This window comes from Grammomys surdaster, unplaced genomic scaffold (genome assembly GCF_004785775.1).
Source record: "Grammomys surdaster isolate TR1022 unplaced genomic scaffold, NIH_TR_1.0 125977, whole genome shotgun sequence".
In the NCBI taxonomy this organism is placed as follows: domain Eukaryota; kingdom Metazoa; phylum Chordata; class Mammalia; order Rodentia; family Muridae; genus Grammomys; species Grammomys surdaster.
Window position 1 is genome coordinate 4074890 of NW_021620793.1, and position 9502 is coordinate 4084391.

General features: G+C 40.4%; 1 pseudogene; it reads right to left on the bottom strand.

The window, feature by feature from the left end:
• Window positions 1–201: 201 nt before the first annotated feature.
• On the bottom strand, window positions 202–2619 carry LOC114609654 (annotated as a pseudogene).
• Between the last annotated feature and the right edge of the window lie 6883 nt (window positions 2620–9502).

Sequence of the window (9502 nt, forward strand, 5' to 3'; positions counted from 1 at the left end):
CAGAGGAATGCCTTTCCAGTGTCTCAGACCTTGAGGTGCTTGACATCTTCATGTTCCTATCAGCAATGGATATTCACTTAGGATTTCATCCATCCCCAATACTCAGCTTTCATTTCTCTGTTCCACAATCAATCTTATAGTAGTAGTTTCTGGTATAGGCAATGTTGGGTCTCCAGATTATAAATGTAGGACCCACCACAGTTAGAGCATTGGGTTGTAGCAAATGTGACGCTCTTGGGCTGTCTTTTGGCCCTGATTATATCCAGAAGCTCAGGACAAAAATTTTCTAATCTGTGTGAAAGTATTACATCCCCGTCATAGCACTCCAAAGGGGCAGGGTATACCTCATAGGTCAGCTGGCTCAGTTTGGCTGTGTGGTGTAGAAGTTGTTTCAGAAAAGGCAGGGAGAGTTCATTATTATAGAAATTGACCTTTGTGAGATGGGAACATTGGCTTAGAGCAGGCAAAATGGCACTGAGATAAGAATCCCCTATAAAACATGCCTCCAATTCCAGGCATTGCAATGTATCTCTAACATTCTCAAGGAGAACTCCAAGAGCATCAAGGACTAAATTATGTAAATGTGCAGCAGTCAGGTTCAGATATTTGAGCTCAGAAATATTCAGGCAATAGGGCAGGTAATCCAAGTCCAACTGTGAGAAGTCACAAGCAGAGATGGAAAGAGTCTTCAAGGGCTTCCTCAGGCACCTGGAGAGAGAACAAATTATTGTTTTCTGGAAAATAGTGTTGAAGAGCATTGGAGGGATTGACAGCTAAGCAGATGACACTTCCTCCATACTCATTCTGACTATATACTGAGATCAACGCCCAGGACATGGCCTTCTGTCATCTGCTCACACAATTCATAGCATGCTAGTCTGAGGCTTGTGCATTATCAGCATGGGCATGATTCAGAGCATGGCTGGAAACCACAGCAATGGCTGTACTGGACCAACATGGTGCATGTAGGAAGGACTACCTACTCCAAATAAAATTCAACAACATCTTAATGCTGTTTTGACAAGTTCTCAGATTATTGTTCATCCAAACGTCATGATCACATTTTCTCCTTCAACCTCAGTATTGCCTATTTCTCATCTACTCAACCCATTTCTGGACTCAGAATCATTCATACATGAGCAATTAAGAGGGATGCTTATGCCTGGTCATACATATCTTAGCATAGAGCACATCTGGTTAGATAGTCTATGTCTCTAACACTGCTATGTTTATGGTAGCCAGGTCATCATGGACTCCCTAGATTGCCAATAAATAAATAAATAAATAAATAAATAAATAAATAACTTAATAAATATTAAAAAAAGATATATTTTCTATGGTCTGTTGAACCATCATGATCCTTCCTTACCTGAGGTATTCTTTCAGGTGGTTTTCTATAAAGAAGACTTTATTTACATAGAGATTCTGGAGACAGTGGAATGTGGGAAGTTGAGAAAACAACCTGCTCATATTCTCCTCTTCAGAACCCTCATCCATACTGGAGGTATCTCTGATGCTATTTATCATGAGTGTGAGAAGATTGTTCATCTGTCCCAGGTAGGGATTAAGAAAAGCTATCTCTTCTGTGCACAAAAAACTCAAGTCAAGATCCTGTATACAGCTTGTATGTACAACTTTGAAAATTTCTCTGCATATGGCTTTGGGTAAGCCATGAATCCTTAATGTCCTACAGCATAGATGAATGGAATCTTTTCTCTGCTGGGCCCACTGCAACAAGTATGAGACAGAGTCATCAAGTCCATCCTCCTTGAGTTTGAGATCAACTGTCACCTTCAATTCTTTATTCTCTCCACAGTCAGGACTGTTCTCCACTGGATGCATCTGTGTCATGAACTCTGGTAAGCCTTGATGTACGTAGGATCCATTACATGTCCTCCACAAACAATGGTGTATATTTCTTAAACTGAGCACTCTGAGTTTGCACCTACTGTGGGAGAAATGAGTATAACTCTCATAAGAGAAGATATGTCTTACATTCTGATTCTCTTCCACACTCAAACTTTAGCTGTTTCTTCAAAAACTTTGCTTTTTCCTGTGCCCTGACTTACTTCCCTTTATTCCAGGCCCCTTAATCCCAACGTCATTTCACGTGTACTTTTGAGGCATGCACGGAAAGGCCCTTTCCTCACTGGGTGTGCCTACTCTTTTCTTCTTCTACATTAGCCACTATTTGCCCAGATAGCTGAGAGTCTCCTAAGATTCTTTACCCCTCTAAGCTCATGCCATCAGAAACCTCCCTGTGCCTAGTTGCTCCTTCTTAGCACCCAGAGATCCTACCTTTAGTCTAGCTGATCTTGCCTACCTGGAATGAATCTTTTGTGCAATCAGTATATCTAGTCCCTCAAGCACAGCCTTGAAAGTCTCCAGGTTGGAGTTCGGCATCAGCGTTCCTATAGAAAGGTATGGGAAGGGCCACACAGGTATCATGGCTCTCAAGATCTTTGTATATCTACCAGCGAAGGCATTCTCAAATATCACTGGGAACAGATCCCTGGGCAGGTCCTTGAGAGCAGAAATGGCTAAGGCCTCCTCCCTCAGTAACCTCTGCCTTGCCAGTATCAGGAGATCAGGTGGGTCGAAGAAGCTTATGTCTTCTACTAAAGATTCATCCTAGGGAAGCAGGGAAAAATATACCATCAATGACAAGAAACTTAGGAAGCCCTTCTTCCCACATAGGGAAGTGTGAGAGCTAGATCACTGCTGATGAGGATGGAGAACTCAGCTTACCAATTTGAGCACCCTCAGTTTTTTTTTTCTTTTCTTTGGTTGTTTTTATTTTTCTTTGACAGGGTCTTTATAGAACTACCTGTATTCTTGACTGTCTTGCAATTTGCTTTATAGACCACACTGGCTTGGCCTCACAGAGATTTGCTTACCTGTGCCTCCCAAGTGGTGAGATTAAATGTGTGTTACACCACTGCTCAGCCTGTGCCACCATAACATTTCTAATCCAGAACTGCTTGGTCTGGTCTGTGTTGGTTTTAAAGGCACAATTCTCTCTGGTGGTGTGAAGCTCCTCCAAAGTATCCTAGTTCCCAAAGGCCACATCCAATTGCAGCCACAGTTGGGGTGAATACATCCCACTGGGAAGGAGTCATGAGGAACCCTGAAGGCTCAGTCAGTTGTTTGATGATGAATAGACTGTGCTTAGGTCTCCAGGCTGTGGGGCCGCAAAAAAGATGGTTTGGTCTCCCAGGTAGGGCACTGGATTTGAGATAGCCGGAGACCCAACAGGGACATGGCTTGTCAGGGATGGCATGTATCTCCCCATGCTCCCGGATTTCAGACCCCCACATGCAGCCTACATACAACCCCATTAAACTGCATCTTGCAGACACGTTTGGCTCAGAATAACTTCTCCCAGAGAGGTTTTGCATCACCATTCAGGTAGAGGGCGTGACTAACAGAGATTTCCATATTCATGAGTTACCTAAGGCCAGTAGGCATGGCTAATTAAGTTATCCTTCTCCAGTCTCTCTTTTTTCCCCCTCCCCTATGTAAGGCAGCTCTCCCCTGGCTTTTTTTTTGGGTGTGTGTGTGCACACATCCAGACCCAACTACCACATCGTGAACAATAAACTTCCTGTAAATCCATGGACTCCACGTGTCTTCTGGGGCCAGCCTCAGGAACCTTGAACTTTCTCCTATATGTGGGACTCACCGGTGTAGAAATCTGCCCCCACCACGGGTCACTGCTGCGAGGGCCGGGGCACACCCGCTCAAGTTTTTTCCCACACTAGGCCCTCAAAGAAAGCAAAGAAAAACAGTTTCCAATCTTTCCACACTCTATTTATAGAGCTACACTGCATGGAATAAGTCAAGGCATCTTTGAAATTCTCATCATTAGCCTTCCTGCTGGGGCTTTCTGCTGGGACAGACTGCTAAGCTAGCCTACTTCCCTGAAGGCAACACAGCCTGAGGCACTCTAAGAGACCTGCTGTACCCAGGGCATCTGATAAGGACCCTCCCGAAGTCCTACAGCTGCCCCTGAGAGCCCAGTGGACTTGGGACCCGTCACCTCCCCAAACCCCTGGCAGCTGAATTCTACTCTGCTTCTGGCTAGTGCTTTCTGATAAGATAGAAGGCTAGCTAACTTGCTTCCCTGAAGACTCCACAGCCTGAAGGCATCCCAGGAGACCCACTGCACACAGTGGAGCTGAGCAGCTGATCACCAGCTTATCTGCTCCCCTGAAGACACCACAGCTTGAAAGCATCACAGGAATTTCTCTGCACACAAGGCAACTGGGCAACCAACACCACAGTCTGAAGATATCCCAGGGGGGCTCTGCGACATGCAGGGCAAACTGACCCAACAGACTGAAAGCCAAGGCAAGAAATCAGCAACTTCTCTGCCCATCTGAAGACCCCACAGTCAGAAGGCCCCACATGAGATCTGCTACAGCAGGGCCACAGCCCTACAACGAGACCTGAAGCAAGCTAGGGACAAAAGAAGCAGGCTCCAGACAGAGTCACCCAGACCTGCAAACACCAGCAATAACCAGATGGCAAGAGGCAAGTGCAAGACAATAAACAACAGAAGCCAACATATGTGGGCATCAACAGAACCCAATTCTCCCACCACATAAAGCCATGAATACACCAACACACCTGAAAATCAGGAAGCTGACCTAAAATCCTATCTCATGAAGATAACAGAGTCCTTTCAGGAGGATATAAAAAACTCACTGAAAGAAATACAGAAAAATATAGCTAAACAGGTAGAAGTCCTTAAAGAGAAAACAAATAAATCCTTTAATGAAATACAAGAAAACACAATCAAACATGTGAAGGAATTGAATAAAACAATCTAAGACCTAAAACTGGAAGTAGAAACAATAAAGAAAATACAGATGGAGGTAACACTGGAAATGAAAAACCTAGGAAAGAGGTCAGGAATTACAGATGTAAGCATCATCAACAGAATACAAGAGATAGAAGAGAGAATCTCAGGTGTGAAAGATACTGTTGACGATATTGACACAACTGTGAGAGAAAATTCAAAACATAAAAAACTCCTAACCCAAAACATCCAGGAAATCCAGGACACAATGAAAAGACCAAATCTAAGAATAATTGGAATAGAGGAGAACAAAGATTCCCAACTCAAAGGACCTGAAAACATCTTTCTGAAAATCAGAGAAGAAAGCTCCCCCAACTTAAAGAAAGCAATGGCCATAAATGTGCAAGAAGCCTATAGAACACCAAATAAATGGGGCCAGAAAGGAAAATCCTCTCATCACATAATAATCAAAACACTAAATGCACAGAACAAAGAAAGAATATTAAAAGCTGCAAGGGAAAAGGGACAAGTAATGTATAAAAGTAGACCAATCAGAATTACACCAGACTTCTCAACAGAGACTATGAAAGCCAGAAGAGACTGGGCAGAGATTATGCAGACTCTAAAGAGAACACAAATGACAGCCTAGGCCACTATACCCAGCAAAACTCTCAATCAATATAAATGGAGAAACCAAAATATTTTAGGGCAAAACCAAATTTAAACAGTATCTATCTACCAATCTAGACGAATAGAGGATTGTAGAAGGAAAACTCCAACACAAGGAGGGTACCTACACCAAAGAAAAGACAAGATATTAATCATCTCACAACAAAGCCAAAAGGAGAGAACCCCACATGCACATAATGCCACTTAATAAAAACAAACATAACAGAAACTAACAATCATCTGTCTTTAATATCTCTCAATATTAACGGACTCAAGTCACCTATAAAGAGACAAACTAACAGAATGGATATGCAAACAGAATACAACATTTTGCTGCATACAAGAAACACACCTCAATAACAAAGACAGGACACTAGCTCAGAGAAAAAGGATGGAAAAAAGTCTTCCCAGTAAATGGTTCCAAGAAACAAGCTGGAGTTGCCATCCTAATATCCAATAAAGTAGACTTTCAACTAAAAGTGATCAAGAAAGATGAAAAAGGACACTTCATGTTCAACAAAGGAAAAATCCACCAAGAAAAAGTCTCAATTCTGAACGTCTATGCCCCAAATGCAAGAGCACCCACATTCATAATTCCACACAATAATGGTGTGGGTCTTCAACATCCTACTATCACTAATGGACAGGACATCAAAATAGAAACTGATCAGAGACACAGTTAAACTAATAGAGGTTATGAACCAAATGGATTTAATAGATATCTGTAAAACATTTCACCCTAAAAGAATGTACCTTCTCAGCACCTCATGGTACCTTTTCCAAAACTGACCATGTAATTTGGTCACAAAACAAGCTTGAAGAGATACAAGAAGATTGAAATAATCCCACGAATCCTATCAGATCACCATGGCCTAAGACTGGTCTTCAATAACAACAAAAACATTAGAAGGCCCACATACCAATGGAAACTGAATAGCTCTCTACACAATGATAACTTGTTCAGGGAAGAAATAAAGAAAGAAACGAAAGACTTCCTGAAACTCAATGAAAATTAGGACACAGCATACTCAACCTTATGGGACACAATGAAAGCAGTAATAAGGGGAAAATTCATAGCTCTAAGTAACAAGGTAAAGAAATTGGAGAGATCCTATACTAGCGATCTAACAGCACACCTGAGAGCTCTAGAACAAAAAGAAGCAAACTCACCCAAGAGCTGTAAACAGCAAGAAATAGTCAAACTCAGGGAGGAAATCAACCAAATAGAAACAAAGAAAACTATACAAAGAATCAACAAAACCAAAAGCTGGTATTTTGAGAGAATCAACAAGATAGATAAACTCCTAGCCAGACTAACTAAAGGGCCAAGAACCAGTATCTAAATGAACAAAATCAGAAATGAAAAGGGTGACATAACAACAGAAATGAAGGAAATTAAAAAAAAAACCCATCAGATCCTGCTACAAAAGCCTATACTCAACAAAACTGGAAAGTCTAGATGAAATGGATGGTTTTCTAGACAGATACCACATATTAATGTTAAATCAAGAGCAGGTAAACTATCTAAACAGGCTCATATCCCCTAAGGAAGTAGAAGAATTCATTAAAAACCCCCCAACCATGAAAAGCCCAGGGCCAGATGGTTTTAGTGCGGAATTCTACCAGACCTTCAAAGAAGACCTAATACCAATATTTCTCAAACTATTCCATAAAATATAAACAGAAGGAACACTATTTGATTCTATGAAGCCATAACTACTCTGATACATAAACCACACAAGGACTCAACGAAAAAAAAAGAGATCTTCTGACCAATATCACTTATGGATATCAATGCAAAAATACTCAATAAAATTCTTGCAAACTGAACTCAAGAACACATCAAAACAATCATTCATCATGATCAAGTAGGCTTCATCCCAGGGATATAAGATTGGTTCAATATAAAAAAATCCATTAACATAATCCACTATATAAACAAACTCAAAGGAAAAAAATCACTCGATCATCTCCTTAGATGCTGAAAAAGCATTTGACAAAATACAACACCCCTTCATGATCAAAGTACTGGAGAGATAAGTAATTCAAGGCCCATACCTAAACATAATAAAAGCAATTTATTTCAAACCAACAGCTATTATCAAAGTAAATAGAGAGATACTTGAAGCTATCCCACTAAAATCGGGGACAAGTCAAAGATGCCCACTCTCCCCATATCTATTCAATACAGTACTTGAAGTTTTAGCTAGAACAATAAGACAACAAAAAGAGATCAAGGTGATACAAATTGGCAAAGAAGAAATAAAGGTATCACATTTGCATATGATATGATAGTATACATAACCAATCTCAAAAATTCTACCAGAGAATTTCTACAGCTAATAAACAACTTCAGCAAATTGGCAGGATATAAAATTAACTCGAATAAATCAGTAGCCTTCCTTTGTACAAATGATAAACAGGCAGAGAATGAAATTAGGGAAACAACTCCTTTAACAATAGCCACAAATAATATAAAATATCTTGGGGTAACTCTAACCAAACAAGTGAAAGATCTGTACAACAATAACTTCAAGTCTCTCAAGAAAGAAATCAATCAAAGAAGATCTCAGAAAATGGAGAGATTGCACATGTTCATGGATTGGCAGAATTAACATAGTAAAAATGGCCACCCAACAAAGGCAATCAACAGATTCAATGCTATTCCCATCAAAATCTCAACACAATTCTTCAAAGATATGGAAAAAGCAATTCTCAAACTCATCTGGAAAGGCAAAAAACCCAGATGGGCAAAAACAATTCTTAACAATTAAAGAACTAATGGGGGAATCACCATCCCTGACCTCAAGCTATACTACAGAGCAATAGTGATAAAAACTGCATGGTATTGGTACAGAGACAGACAGGTTGATCAATAGAATAGAATTCAAGACCCAGAAATAAAACCACATACTTACACACACTTGACTTTTCACAAAGAAGCCAAAAATATACAGTGGAAAAAAATAAAGCATCTTCAATAAATAGTGCTGGTGTAACTTGCTGTCTGTATGTAGAAAAATGCAAATAGACCCATATTTGTCACCTTGCACAAAGCTCAAGTTCAAGTGGATCAAGGAACTCAACATAAAACCAGATATGCTCAATTTAATTGAAGAAAAAGTGGGAAAGAGCCTTGAACTCATTGGCACAGGGGGAAATTTCTTAAACGAGCTCCAATGGCTCAGGCTCTAAGATCAAGAATTGATAAATGGGACTTCATGAAACTGGAAAGCTTCTGCAAGCAAAGAAAATAGTCAATAAGACAAATTGGCAACATACAGATTGGGAAAAGATCTTCACTAACCCCACATGTGACAGAGAGCTAATATCCAAACTATATAAAGAACTCCAGAAGCTAACCACTGAAAAGCCAAACAACCCAATCAAAAATTTGGTATAGAATTTAACAGAGAATTCACAGCAGAGGAATCTGGAATGGCTGAGAAGAACTTAAGGAAATGTTCAAAGTCCTTAGTCATCAGGGAAATGCAAATCAAAATGACCCTGAGATTCCACCTTACACCAATCAGAATGGGTAAGATCAAACCTCAGGTGACAGCACATGTTGGTGAGGATGTGGAGAAAGAGGAACACTCCTTCACTGCTGGTGGAATTGCAAACTGGTAAAATCACTCTGGAAATCAGTCTGGAGTTTTCTCAGAAAATTGGAAATAGATTTACCTGAAGATCCAGCTATACCACTCTTGGGTATATACCCAAAAGATGCCCCACCATGCCACAGGGGTACGTGTTCCACTATGTTCATAGCAGTCTTATTTCTGATATCCACAAGCTAGAAACAACCCAGATGTCCCACAGCAGAAGAATGGATACAAAAAAAATGTGGTTCATTTACACATTGGAATACTACTCAGCTATTAAGAACCAGGAAATCCTGAGTTTTGCAGGCAAATGGATGGAACTAGAAAATATCATCCTGAGTGAGATAACTCAGACCCAAAAGGACATGCATGGCATGTACTCACTAATAAGTGGATATTAGCCAAAAAAAAAAAAAATAGTACAGAA